Raw genomic sequence first — 15,673 nt, 5'->3', positions numbered from 1 at the left:
ACTTCATGACTCCTTGACTTTCTCCACACAACTCTGTCTCCTGTCATGTGTCTCTCTACATTGCGCCGTGGGCAGTACTGTTCTCTAATCCCACACTAACCTTTGTTATGTCAAACGCCCTTATACTACGGAGATAACTTCTACCAACATTCCATATTATGCCACTCTATGCGTGCCACTGTCGGAGGTCTTCACTATGCTGAGAGTCTGGTATGAACGCAGCACACTGAGCATCAATGGTGGCTTTAGATTCATTCCTATATTGCGAATTGAAGCTGCACTGTCTGCACCTTGGATATTGAAGCTCAATATCTCCACAGCAACAGTGAGAGCTTTGAAGACAGATGTACTGAAATTGCCTATATCCTTTATAACTGAGGTCTTGACTGACCCTGTGTACCCAACAGAGGTTTGCGTTCAAATGAGAGGAGGGTTGCCTAATCAGCACTGGAGTGTTATTACCCAATCTCTGACCTACACTCCTTTCGATCAGACCATCCACCAGGAGTACAGGGTCAGTGAATCTCCATTGAGAAGGCAAGTCCCATGTAATCAACTCCAGAATTCTGATATACATGTAAACTATTAAAAGCTTGATTTAACCTTAAAAAATCAAATATATTTGTAACTCGTAGGCTGGATTTTAAAGCTTAGGATTACAATTAGTGATAAAGGGAGGCTTGTCTCGGGGCAAAAGATGCTTTTGCTCAGCAATCCTCCTGTAAATTGCCAGTTAATGCATTGGCCGTTTTTCTCCTTCATGCGTTACTGTTAACCATATTTGGATTTAAGGTAGGATCTAATTACCAAATCACTAATGAATCTAAAAGAGTACAGAACATTGAGGTCAATAACAGAAAGTAAAACAAATCTGAACCAAACATGTCCTTCTTACCTTTTCTGAATGCATCTGCAGAACATGTTCTGTTTTCAGCCACCAGGGGCTCAGGATTCTCAAAGCCCGTGTGCTGGTGTGTGGCCCGAAAGTGGAGCTTTAGAAGAATTATTTGCAATCCTTCAATAGGCTTAGCCTTTTTATCTTTACAATTCAATGAAAACAATGTTCCTCTCCACCTATTCTTGACACTGACCCCAGCATTCTCTTCTGTAAATCCTATTTTCTGGCTTTGAAATTCAGATATAGCCCAACAGCATATTCATAAAATGACCAGTTTTCACCTTACTAGGTGTTGCAGGAAATGTTGTAAATACCTCATATCTCCATCATTCCTGTCATTGTGCATTAAGGGCTCATGCTGCAAGAGTGCACAAGTTTTGGAATTGATCCAGCCATGTTTAAAATTGAGCCATGTAACTTTTTTTATAGTCTGATCAAATTTAACCCAGCAATCATGCCCTCAGAATGAACATTACAATCCCTGCAGTACTGACAAGTTGGCATGTGTCTAACTTTAGTACATGGACACTTAACATATCTCTCTGCAATTTTAATATGGTCAGTAATCATTCTTTAGATTACTGCCTCTGTTAAAATAGACGTAACAGCCTCCCCGAACAGGAGCCGGAATGTGGCGACGAGGGGCTTTTCACAGTAACTTCATTTGAAGCCTACTTGTGACAATAAGCGATTTTCAGAGAGATGAATGTAATTTAAGAACCTGGAAAGCAACGTTAACATGGTCATTTTCTAGATGTTTACCCATGATTTCCATTACCTTGAACAAGCTCATTTAATATTGTCTTCCTAGAACTTAACAACCAATATGCTACTGGTGTCACTTCTTTAATTACCATTTATACAGGCACATTTAACATAGAAAACTGTCCCAAAGCACTGCATGGGACCATGAAAAAATAAACAGCTGTTGAGTCAAATAAGGATGATCAAAAATGGGAGTGAAGGATTATTGTTGGAGGAAATAATGGCTCATTCAAGGCTGGATGCTTGTCTCAAAGCTTAGAAATTGCAAAATTAAAATAAATATTGATTTTGCGCTGGAAAGGAAAATATAAGGTGCGGCAGTAAATATTAAGGGTGGGTGCTTGAGAGTGGGTTTCTGAATAGATGTGATGATGATGGTGGTTTTGAAGGGAGGGGTGCAGTGCTTGATGAGATGGAAGTGTTTGTAATATCAACCCATGTAGATACCAGGAAGCAAGTTGGGATGGAAGCGGTTTAGTTGGGAATGTGATTGCTGGAGCAGGGGTTGGGTCTGATGGATGTGGTAAAATGGAGAGAAATGGAGTATGGAAGAAACACTCAAAAGAATAGAAGACTGAGGGTTCCAGCAATGCTCCCTCTAAGCTGTGTGGGTATTCAGCCATGCAGCAATCAGGAAAATGCTGTACAGGGCATAAACAATGTTCACTTTTAAGATGTGCATGTGCCAAACTGCACATCATTCTTAAAGGGCCCATGTCCCACAACAAATAGACTGTGCACGGCAAGCAAAAGTTGGAGGGAGCATTGCTGGGGAGGTTTGGCTTGAACAAGAAGAAGGGGCAAAGTGGTAGAGTTTATCGGAACAAAGGGCCTCAATCTTCGTGGCTTAAAAAAAACGTTTGTGATCCCCACATTTCTTGGATGTGAATGTAAAAAATGCAGGAGAGCGAGATAAGGAAGTAGTTAGTAATGGATTAAAGGAGCCTGAGGTTAGCTTTGTTCCAGGAGGATCCTGGAGTAGTGAATGATTTTAAAAGAGAAGACTGAGGCAATCAAATTAAATTAGCCAAAGTCTAGGCAGCGAACAATTTATATTCTACTTAGTTTTTGACCTTGCTCTTAAGCATTGTTTTCTGGCTTCAGATGATATTTTGATGAGCTAAGTGATGAAGAAAACTGGTTACATTGTTTACTGCCGAATACGTTAAGGCTGAAATCAATTGTGGGTCTCACTAGGGCTTTAGAATTCTGATAACAAAACTTTGAGACTGATTTTAATATAAGGAATATTCCAGCTAGTTCACTGCATTGTTCACATGTCCGATATCTATATATCCCCATAAGATGATAATCAGCAATGAAAATAAAATCCTCTTTGCTTTTCTATGGGTTTAGATGCATTTTAAAATTTACCATGCAAAGTCTGTATTTAGTACAATCAATGCATACAGCAGCAGACAATTCCTCATGTAGCAAGCCTGCCATCTACTGACCAGTTTAACAGTTTGGGGTAGGCAGATGGGATCCCGTATCATTTGTATAGTTTACTGAGATACTATTAATTCCATAAGACATAGGAGCAGAATTTGGCCCTTCGGCCCATCGTGTCTGCTCTGCCATTCAATTATGGCTCATATGTTTCTCATCCCCACTCCTCTGTCTTCTCCCCTTAAACCCTGATCCTCTTATTAATCAAGAACCTATTTATCTCTGTCTTAAAGACACTCAGTGATTTGGCCTTCACAGCCTTCTGCAGCAATGAGTTCCACAGATTCACCACCCTCTGGCTGAAGAAATTCCTCTTCATCTCAGTTTTAAAGGATTGTCCCTTCAGTCTGAGGCCGTGGCTTTGGGTTCTAGCTTTTCCTACTAGTGGAAACATCTTCTCCATGTCCACTCTATCCAGGCCTCTCAGTATCCTGTAAGTTTCAATAAGATCCCCCCTCATCCTTCTAAGCTCCATCGAGTACAGGCCCAGAGTCCTCAACCGCTCCTCATATGACAAGCTCTTCATTCTAGGGATCATTCTTGTGAACGTTCTCTGGACCCTTTCCAAGGTCAGAACATCCTTCCTTTAATACGGTCCCCAAATTGCTCACAATACTCCAAATGTGGTCTGTACAGCCTTAGAAGTAAATCTCTGCTCTTAATGATGAGGTGGTGAAGTTCAATGGGTTTGTTGAAAGTTAAACTAACAAGAGAATTCTCCTGTATTATGAAAACTGCAATGAATTCTACATGATAGCCTTTCTTTTTATTTTGCTTTTTCTAATTTCCTCGGATGGTAGTGTTTGGGACTCATTTACAGCAGAAGAACAGTTCAGTTGACTTTGGCCACACAGTTGAAGTATGGTCTGTCTGAATCTTGTGACCCACCACCTGAACATGCATGATCCAAAAATGTTGTCCCAAGCACTAACTAATCTGGATTTTATAGGCCTAGTGGGAGGACACTTTCTTTTCTATACATAGGTGAGCATCTGTGCCATGATGGATGCATTGCCAGTCCTCATCTGCCTCATGCTGTTGAAACTTGAACCTGGTTATCACTACTTTGGGTGCCCAGCCCCTTTGAGGTTCTATATTCTATCCTGTGTAAGAGATCCAATAGAAAAAAAAAATAGAAAACCTTTTTTTGCCTTTCTAACCTGCTGCCTTGGACTCCCTGGTGGAACTCGCCAATGAGCTTTATCTCATTGAGCCATCAATCTCCAATCTGTTACAGAAATGTTACATTGCTACCTCTAAACAAGGGTCTGTGAACAGAATTATATTGTAAGATAATAACAGTGCATATCGATGGTTTTATATAGATATGACGGAGGGTAAGAGAAGAAGAGAGAGTTAAGACCGTACCATTTCTGAACACTTCTCGAATTTTGGTTTATTCCATTAGATTAAACACAATCTTGTTATGCAAAGTGAGAATTAGTCTTGAAGTGTTGAAGGTTGAAGGCTCACAAATATATTAACCAAGGTGTGCTGAAGTCTCCACTCGTTCTGGGCAGCACAATTGACCATGTATCCTGCAGCAGTTTAACTGTCCGTTTGTGTGTGCAATCCTTTGAAGAAATGAGTATGGCAAAATTTTTAATAAGCAAGAGTAATGATGACAGGAAGAAGGCAAGAATGATAGAATACAAGCAAGAAAGAACTTGCATTTTAGAAAGCCTTTCATATCTTCTGTCCATCATAGTGCTTCACAACGAAAAAAGTGCTTTTGAAGTGCAATCTCTGCTGGTGTGTAGGCAAATACAGCAGGCACATTTCTCACCATAACAGTGAAAGAACTGTCAGGGTTGTGTGAGGGCTTCACAAGGACCAACAATAAATGTGTAGCTGATTTCTTGGCAATATTTTGTGGCATTGTGGTACGCTCAATAACGACGCTTAGAGTGTAAACAGTAAAGAAGGCTTTAATAAACTAAGAACTAGGCTGGTGCCGAGACGCGTGCTAACAGCTATGCCGCCCACAAGGCGGCCCCCTTATATACTGCTCCCAGATAGGCAGAGCCGGAGGCGGAGTTCCCCAGGGTTCCAAGTCCGGTCTTAAAAGGGGACATCACCTTACATGATGACAAGGATACAGTGTTACAGTAACCATTCATCACAGGTATGCATACATGTAACAGATAATAGGAAATGTTCGATAATCTTGGCAGCTTCTGTGGATGTACTATCTTCCTTCGTGTTTGTTCCTAGCAGGTAGCAAATTGTTGAGCCTGGCCATTATGGCCTTCAATGCACATTACCTTCCTGCCCCCTGGAAAGAGTACAGCCCTTTGAAAGGCAAGATGAATGTTGGCTTAGAGAAATGAATCCTTGTCTTCTCATCCCATCTCAATAGTTTTACGATTTCTGACCTCCTTCTCAAGCGAGCTTCCAGCTCCAAGGTAAAGTTGACTTTGGAGGTCCTGGCCAGATGAGCATTCACACAACTAGACAGTATCAATCCTCCCTCCCTATTTAGCCTACACATGAACCAGGAAATTACCTGTGCATGTTTAAAGATTTCTAAAATGTCTCAGAGAAATGGTGCAAACCTCCGACCATTTGGATTCCCTTTCCTGCCGGCAGTGCACCCCTACCCGCAGGTTTCCCGGTGAGATGGCGCGGCTTCAATGGAATTCCCATTGACATTGAGTAGTGAATGGCACTGGCAGGAAACACATCTGGCTGGGGGTGAGAGGGGGCAGAGAATCCAGTCCTGTATAAATCGATCAGCTTTATGTTCAACCGGCTTTTGAATTATGGAACTCATAATACTCAGGCAAGTCAAACACCACATAATATAATGAAATGGTTCTCACGAGACAACTTTACCAAAAGACAAAAGCTTGCTAGGGTCGCCATAGGTACAGTCCAGATAAGGAATGATGGATCCATCCATTCCAGTGTCTCTGCACCTGTACAATTAAATCAGCAAAACGATAAAAATCTAAAGTTCCTGGTTAAAAGTGAAAAGAAACTTATGGAGCATTGGAGCATCAGGTGGGAAACATTACGAGGTTTTAGCAGAACTCTTTGATTTTCCATCTATTATGGTCAGAAAATCAAGTGGTCTCCTTTACACACCTCGAAGGTAATCGCCTCCTAAGCCTTAAGCTTTTCATCCATGTACTCCAACCAGGGAATGCTGCTAAGCATAACAAAAGCAAAAAGCTTGGTCCAGGGACCCAGAGAAAAGCTGGCCTGTGAACCCATCAGTCCTACGCACCGTGTAAAGTTGCTCGATAATGGATTAAATATGGCGGCATGCTGGCGCAGTAGTTAGCACTGCTGCCTCATGGCGCCGAGGACCCGGGTTCGATTCCTGCCCCAGATCACTGTGTGGAGCTTGCACATTCTCCCCGTGTTTGCGTGGGTCTCACCCCACAACTCAAAGATGTGCAGGGTAGGTGGAGTTAAATTGCTCCTTATTTGAAAAAACAAAATTGGACACTTTAAATTTTTTAAAAAGGATAATGGATTAAATTCAGAGTTCAGCCCTCTGAGTTTGCTAGTTAACTATAAGTGAAACTTGCAAGAAGATAAAGTTCCTTGACTTTTTAAAGTAATCTATCAAAACATCCCAACTGATCAATCAGTTCAAAAACTCTAACAATAATTTAATAAAGCACAGCATATAACAAACACCCAAAATCATTTTGTATCCCTATTAAATTCAAGCAATTACTATACATGCAGATATAAAATTTTATATTGGTTAAGTACATAATAGGATTAAACCAGCTTCTAGAAACAGAAAAAGAAGATTTGCAAAGCACTTTACAGTCAATGAAGTGGCTTTCAAATGCAATCTTTGATGTAATGTGGGACATAGAATTCCCTCCAGTGCTGAAGGACACCATTGGGCCCATTGAGTCTTCACCAACCCTCTGAAAGAAAAGCCCCCCCTGCCCTTTCTCCGTAACCCCACTGAACCTGCACATCTTTGGACAAGTGGCAATTTTAGCAAAGCTGATCCATCTAAACCTGCTCATCTGTGAGAGGAATCCAGAGAACATGGAGGAAACACAGAAAACATGCAAACTGTACACAGACTGTCAGCCAAGGCCAAAATTGAATCCGGATCCCTGCTACTGTGGGACAGCAATGCTAACCACTCTGCCACTGTGCCACCCCACGGACTATCACAAGCCAATCTTTCACAGCAAAATCCCGCAAACACCAATATGATAATGACCAGATAATCTGTTTTCTTTAGTAATGTTGGTTCAGGAATGAATATTGGCCAAGTCTCCCCTTCTCTTCTTTGATATATGGGACCTCCTACATCTACCTAAGGGGCCTTGTTTTATATGTCATCTGAAAGACGGCACTTGTGCGAGAACACTGCACTGGAGTGTCAGCCTAAATTTTGGTTTGAGGTCTCTGGATTGGGATTTGAATCCACAATGTTAAAATATGAAACAGAATTGAATAAGGCATGGCAGAAACAACAAGTGACTGGATCTGTTACCAGTGAATTACAGGAGCCAACAAATTTTTTTGAAAATCTGTTCACTGATATCTATAACCTTCAATTGTGTTTTTAGCTGGGTATATCAACCTGTTTTAAAATGTTTTAGCTAATGATGGATTTGTTTTATATGCACTATTTGTAGCTGCGTACTTTTCATTTTCGTTTATATTGACACTAGAGGGCCTCATTTCAAAACCATTCCCATATCAACTGCTATTTGCCATTTTAATAAAGAAGCTCATCTAACAGATAAACATTAGCCAGCAAAATTGTTTCTGAAACTAAATATCAATATGTTTGTGTAAATGGGACTATTGATATAATTTGTGTATTGGTTAATGTTTGTTCAAGCTATTCTAGGGCTGGTTTAGCACAGGGCTAAATCGCTGGCTTTGAAAGCAGACCAGCAGCATGGTTCAATTCCCATACCAGCCTCCCCGAACAGGTGCCGGGAATGTGGCGACTCGGGGCTTCTCACAAATGAAGAAGCCCCTAGTCTTCAAAGCCTACTTGTTCATTTGAAGCCTACTTGTGACAATAACCGATTTTCATTTCATTTCATTTTCTTTTAAGTATCGTAATCTATTAAATTGGCACAGAAATTTCTAAAAGGTAAGCATGGTGAGGTTTTTCACAACTAAGTGGTCCAATTGTTTTGTGTTGATATAGGAAAATCATAACAATGATTCTCGCAATCTTTTATAAACAATGCTGTGGATTTTAATGGTGAAGGGACGATGCACCATTCATCTCGCTGACGATTACCCACAAAGCATTTGCAGACTTTGGTCTACAAATTTTCTCTAATCTGGTGCCCTCGAAGGAGATCAGAAGCTGACAAGAAATAGCAAAGCTCTTCAACCGTTGCAGAATCCTAGCAGAGATACACTTGAGGAAACATTTGTTCATGTCACACCACAAGTGGTGCTCAGTGTTGGCTGTGATTCAGCTCGTAGCACTACCCATCCAAGTCGCACGCCATGGGGCAGAGCAATATGAGGGTGGGAAAGATGGCCATTAAGCATTGCAGGACAGCTAGACGGGAGCCAAATGTGAATTCTGCCCATCACTGGTGCTGCACAATTGGATGGAAGGAGGCTGTCGTGTTGGGTGTTCTGATGCACAAATGATCCAACACGGCTGTAGATGGTACAACACTGTTTTATTGTCTAATCAACAGTAACAACTAACTGCTGGCTTAGGTACGTGCTTCACCAGCTAACCTGTGGACCCAGCCCTATCACTATCTTAGTGAGGCACTCAGCACATGGTCTATGTCTGAGTGGCATGCTGTGAGCTCTGTGCTCTGAGCTATCTCCTGGTAGAATGAGCGGGAACTGTGGTGTTCCCTGTTTTATAGTGTGTGTGCTCTCACTGGTGATTGGCTGCGATGTTATATGTGTGCTGGTTGGTACAACTGCCTGTCCATCAGTGTGTGTGTGGTTGCACCATGATATGCTGATCTGGATATCATGACATCCCCCCCTTTCACAAAGGATATGTGCCTACATGATAATAAATAGAAATGTGTACTGAGTGCATCTGAGTATGTGTGTGCAATATTTACCACATGTACATGAGGCTAAACTATATACAGAGGAAGGTGTCAGGTGCAACAGAGCAAACGAGGTTGTACCAATAACAAAACAAATGCAATCAACAAACAACGAGAGAAAACTCTGGATCAATGAACGACAAGAAAAGAAACTCGTTAACAGTACTGTAAAACAATTCAGTGAGTCCAATGTGCTACCAGGCTCATAAGTCAAGTCTCTCAGGTGGGCGATGAATTCGGGTTGACCGCCTCAAGGGTGGGTCAGGGTCCACCGGCTGAGGAATGGGCCTGGCCACGGGCGAGAGAGGAAGAGGCAGACTGGCAGGAAGCTCAACAAAGTCAACATCAGGGACAACAGGAGGGCGTGGCACCGGCGCATGATCTCGTAGCGAGCGCGGAACCAAACGAAGGGCCCGCCGATTACGTCGGCGAATAGAGCCATCAGGCATGTGAACCAGGAATGAGCGGGGAGCCACGTGGCGGAGAACCTCGGCGGTTGCTGACCAGCCACCCTGCGGTAGGTGTATGCGGACGTTGTCTCCAGGCGCCAGGGCAGGAAGATTAGTCGCCCGAGCGTCATGTGCCACCTTCTGCTGAGCACGCTGTTGTTGCATCCTTCGCAGAGCTGGGGCATGGTCGGGGTCAGGAACATGAATGGACAGCACAGTGGTCTTGAGGGGGCGACCCATCAACAGCTGGGCTGGCAAGTGGTCCATGTACAGTGGGGCCTAGCGATAGGCCAGCAGGGCTAAACAGAAGTCAGATCCGGCATCAGCAGCCTTGCAGATGAGCCGCTTCACAATGTGGGCGCCCTTTTCCGCCTTGCCATTCGACTGAGGATGCAAGGGACTGGACGTCACGTGTGTGAAGTTGTATGAAGTGGCAAAGGAAGACCATTCTTGACTCGCAAAGCAAGGCCCGTTGTCAAACTTGACGGTGAGCGGAATTCCATGGCGAGCAAAGGTTTCTTTGCATGCCCGGATGACAGCTGATGACGTTGTGTCGTGCAGGCGTATGACCTCCGGATAACTTTAGAAGTAGTCAGTAAGAATAATGTAGTCCCTGCCGAGGCATGAAAGAGGTCCACGCCCACCTTCGACCAGGGGGACGTGACCAACCCATGGGACTGAAGAGTCTCAGGGGGTTGCGCCGGCTGAAACCTCTGGCAGGTGGGGCAATTGAACACCATGTTGGCGATGTCGTCGCTGATGCCCGGCCAGTACACCGCCTCTCGGGCCCTCCGCCTGCACTTTTCAACTCCGAGATGGCCTTCGTGCAGCTGTTCGAGGACAAGCCGGTGCATGCTGTGTGGGATCACGATCCGGTCCAACTTCAAGAGGACACCATCAATGACGGCCAAGTCGTCCCGGACGTTGTAAAATTGTGGGAACTGCCCCTTGAGCCACCCTTCCATCATGTGGCGCTTCACATGTTGTAGAAGGGGCTCAGCCACAGTCTCACGGCGAATGTGGGCCAGACGTGCATCAGTGGCCGGCAGATTAGCCGATGTGAAGGCTACCTGTGCGTCAACCTGACAAACGAACCCCTCCGAGTCGGGCGGTGTGTTGACCGCCCTGGACAGAGCATCTGCGATGATGAGATCCTTCCCCGGGATGTAGACAAGTTGTAAGTCATACCTCCGGAGCTTGAGCAGAATGCGCTGGAGGAGAGGGGTCATGTCGTTGAGGTCCTTCTGAATGGTGCCGACCAGGGAGCGATGGTCGGTCTCCACAGTGAACTGCGGAAGACCATATACATAGTCGTGGAACTTGTCGATGCCAGTCAAAAGGCCTAGGCACTCCTTCTCAATCTGCGCATAGCGCTGTTCTTTGGGGGTCCTGGCCCGTGACGCATAGGCGACCGGGGCCCATGATGCGGTGTCGTCCCGTTGCAGGAGTACCGCCCCAATGCCAGACTGGCTGGCATCAGTTGAGATCTTTGTTTCCCGTGTGGTATCGAAAATCGCCAGTACCGGGGCAGTGGTGAGCTTGACCTTGAGCTCCTCCCATTCACCCTGGTGTGCGGGCAGCCACTGGAATTCCATTGTCTTTTTGACCAGGTGGCGAAGAGCAGTCGTGTGCGAAGCAAGGTTAGGAATGAACTTCCCCAGGAAGTTGACCATCCCGAGAAAGCGCAGCACTGCCTTCTTGTCTGACGGCTGCTGCATGGCTGCGATGGCTGCCACTTTGTCGGCATCCGGCCGCACACCCGATCGGGAGATGTGGCCCCCCAAAAACCTTAGCTCAGTCTGGCCAAAAGAGCAATTGGCTCAGTTAGGCACAGGCCCTGATCTCGTATCCGTGCAAAGACATGCTGGAGACGACTGATGTGCTCCTGTGGTGTGGTGGACCAGATGATAACGTCGTCTATGTAGACGCGTACCCCTTCGATGCCCTCCATCATCTGTTCCATGATGCGATGGAACACTTCGGAGGCCAAAATGATGCCGAATAGCATCCTATTGTAGCAGTATCTGCCAAATGGAGTGTTGAAAGTGCACAGCTTCCTGCTGGACTGATCCAGTTGAATCTACCAAAAGCCCTTTGAGGCATCAAGCTTGGTAAATATTTTTGCCCGAGCCATCTCGCTCGTGATTTCTTCTTGTTTGGGTATGGGGTAGTGTTTCCTCATAATGTTGTGATTCAAATCTTTTGGGTCGATACAGATCCGGAGCTTGCCGGGGGGCTTCTTGACGCACACCATGGAGCTGACCCATGGCGTTGGCTCCGTGACACGGGAAAGCACCCCTTCGTCCTGCAGGTCCTGCAGCTGCTGCTTGAGGCGGTCCTTGAGTGGTGCTGGGACCCTACGAGGTGCGTGAATGACCGGGGTGGCGTCCGGTTTGAGCCGCGTAGGGCAGTGTGCCCTCGAAAACCTCCTGGTGCGCGAGGAGTGAGTGGAGCTGCACCCTAAAGTCTGCATCTGCGAAATCGGAGGTGCCTTCTGGAGACAGAGTGTGTACCTGCCGAACGAGGTGGAGGATATTGCATGCCTGTGCGCCTAACAGAAAGTCCTTCGAGGATCCTACGATTTCAAATGATAATGTGGCTTTGTGTGAGTTGTGTGTAACTTCGAGCTGGCAGGGCCCCGTGGCCGGGATGACGTTTCCATTGTAGTCAACCAGCTGACAGTGAGATGGCTGAATCGGTGGTTTAACCTTCAAGGTCTGGCAGGCTGACCATGCAAGGAGATTGGCGGAGGCTCCAGTGTCCAGGCGAAATGTGATCTGTGATCGGTTGACCGTTAGGGTGGCACACCACTCATCGCCCGGATCAATGCTGTGCACTAGCAGCGGCTGGTGGTTACGACTTGGGGACATCCGGTTCTTGTGGATTACAGCAACGCGGAAGGCTCCCTGTCTTCGGTATCGCTGGTCTGCATACTATCTGGATATGACTCAGTGTAGGGGGGCTGAATCGCCCGCACGTCCCTGCGAGACTGGCGGAATTGTTGGGAGTTGGCAGGCTGAGCTGCTCGACAGCAGGCAGCATAGTGGCCCATCCTGCCACATCGTAGGCATTGTCGCGCTTTGGCCAGACATTGCCGCTTCAAGTGGGCGGAGTCACAGTTGCCGCATGTCGTGACATCATGGCGTTCGTGCGTTCGTTGCGCCACCGCGCATGCGGGGTGCGGTCCTGCGTTGAGCGCGTCTGCGCATCACGTTCCTCTGCGTCAACGTCCCCTCTTTTGGCACGTACAAGCGTGGGAGGCCTCGGAAAGCGTGCAAAATGGCACGAAATGGCCGCCCTCGTCCGGTGCGGGAGGTACTCGATCGACTGGACCCGCTCCGCCTCGTGGGGCCCGAGCCATGCCGTTTCGGCCGCCAGTATTTGGGAGTACCGGCTGGTCATGTTCTCATGGGGGACGCAGGTCTCGATGGCAGTCGCTAAGGTGAGTCGCTTTATTTTAAGGAGCTGCTGGCGTAGGGTGTCCGAGATGACCCCAAAAACTATCTGATCCCGTATCATGGAGTCGGAGGTGGCCCCATAGCCGCAGGACTGCGCGAGGATTCGGAGATGTGTTAAGTAAGATTGGAAAGGCTCATCCTTACCCTGCAGGCGCCGCTGGAATAGGTGCCTCTCGAAGCTCTCATTGACTTCCACGCTGAAGTGATCATCGAACTTCAGTAGCACCGTCTTATATTTTGTTTTGTCCTCGCCTTCCGCGAATGCCAGGGAGTTATAGATGTAGATGGCCTGTTACCCCGCTGTGGAGAGGAGGAGGGCAATCTTCCTGGTGTCCGATGCATTCTCCCTGTCTGTGGCTTCGAGGAAGAGCTGGAAACACTGTTTAAACAGCTTCCAGTTTACGCCGAGATTGCCAGCGATTCGGAGCGGCTGCAGCGGGCTGATGTTTTCCATGGAGCAGGATGGCGGATTTCTGAAAAGGTGCAGGTAGGTCTCACAGTCGCTGGTTAGCGTCCACTACTGGTATCATGTCGTGTTAGGTGTTCTGATGCACAAATGATCCAACACGGCTGTAGATGGTACAACTCTGTTTTATTGTCTAATCAACAGTAACATCTAACTACTGGCTTGGGTACGTGCTTCACCAGCTAACCTGTGGACCCAGCCCTTTCTCTATCTTAGTGAGGCACTCAGCACATGGTCTATGTCTGAGTGGCGCGCTGTGAGCTCTGTGCTCTGAGCTATCTCCTGGTAGAATGAGCGGGAACTGTGGTGTTCCCTATTTTATAGTGTGTGTTCTCTCACTGGTGATTGGCTGCGATGTTATGTGTGTGCTGGTTGGTCCAATGGCCTGTCCATCATTGTGTGTGTGATTGCACCACGATATGCTGATCTGGATATCATAACAGAGGCCACGCCCAGGTTTTTACAGCATTGGTTGCCATAAAGCAGATGAGTATAAAGGTCCAGCCAGGGAGAAGGTAAATTTGTCAGGTAAGAGGTTTGAGTTTGAAGGTGAGAGAGAGCGATCAGTTGGGGAAGTGGGTGGTGGAGATTGGCCAGCTGGAAGCTATGAGCATGGGGACTGCGGTTAGGGAGCCAACCAGTTGGGGAGGGGGATGAGGGGGGGGAGGATGCGCAGGGGGGGGGGGGAGTTGGTAGGTCAGCCAGTCATGGGTTGGGGATGTCAATCTGACACGGAGGAGGTGTCCGCCTGTCGGTTGGGACTGACGGCTAGCCAGTCGGTAGAGAAGGGTGGTGTCCAGTCTCCAGTCAGAGGGTGACAGGTGTCATCCAGTTGGGTGGATGGGGCTGCTAAGTCGGTGTGGCGGAATGGGCAGTCAGGGGGAGCCACAGAATCTGAAACAGTTTGGGTTGAGCCAAGCCATGGGGTGGGTAGTTGGGGGCTGGAAGTCTTTTCATGGAGGGAGAAGTCCCAACGGGAGGTGGGGATGGGGGAGTTTCCTTGGATGGGAGTGATGGGGGTAAGGGGAGGGGAGTAGTGAAGAGGGGGACCAAGTCCCCGGGAGGTTTGTAAATGTGGGGAGAGTCATATGAGAGTCCATACAAAAGCTACCCAGAAAGTAGAAGTAGTTTTATTTCTTCTTCTAACTTTTTCTGGGTGACTATTGATGTAACACAGTCAGAACTAATAAAGCTTGCAATTTAAATCACATTTTTGGATGGTTCCCAGTGCATGGCAGTGGCCCAAAGGAAATTTGCACTTCCGGGCAATTTTCGTGCAACCTTTACCCGGGAACCTCTGGTGTGGATTCCCCTGTGGCTCTTTGGGGTCCCCCCCCAGATACATTGCACTGGAACTCAGAGGTTGGAGCTGGTTATCTCATACAAAATAGTAAGTATGTTTGTGTTGCTTTAAGGCTTTGCATTATTGAAATTAATTCGAGAGTCAGTTACATGTCAGATGGTAGGTCAGAGCCCTGCGGTTTTTTTGATTAGCAGATCAATTGCTGGATGAGATTTTTAATACAGTACGGATCACTATTCTAAGATTTGTGCTGTATGTGTAATCAATAAAGAATATTTCCTTCTCGAGTTGTATCAGGTTAATAGAAGCTCACAGAGATGGCTTAAACAGAAGATAACAAGAGGTTCAAACCTTCTAAGTCTCCACTCGTTGTAGCTCCAAAACAATCTTCTAAATTGAATGTAATATATTTTTTGGAGGTACAGTTTCAGTATAAACTTGCTCACTAGTAATAATGACAAAGATAACTGCAGAAATATTATCATAACTTCCTTTAATTTTAGCGTAAGCTTGTACAGCCTCCCGTACCAGCCTCCCCGAACAGGCGCCGGAATGTGGCGACTAGGGGCTTTTCACAGTAACTTCATTTGAAGCTTACTTGTGACAATAAGCGATTTACATTTACATTTACATTACACAATGCAACGCCAACCCAAATACAACAAAGAAGAAAAACAAGAAAATGCTGGACAATCTCAGCTGACCTGTCAGCATGTGTGGCGAGAAAAGGGAGCTAAAGTTGCAAATTTGGTTGACTCTTTTGTCAAAGCTCGAGTCATCCCGAGTCAAAACGTTGGCTCCCTTCTCTCTCCACAGATGCTGTCAGACCTGCTGAGATTGTCCAGTATTTTCT

The sequence above is a fragment of the Scyliorhinus torazame genome, chromosome 4 (genome assembly GCF_047496885.1).
Source record: "Scyliorhinus torazame isolate Kashiwa2021f chromosome 4, sScyTor2.1, whole genome shotgun sequence".
NCBI lineage: Eukaryota > Metazoa > Chordata > Chondrichthyes > Carcharhiniformes > Scyliorhinidae > Scyliorhinus > Scyliorhinus torazame.
This window is presented reverse-complemented; position numbering follows the sequence as displayed.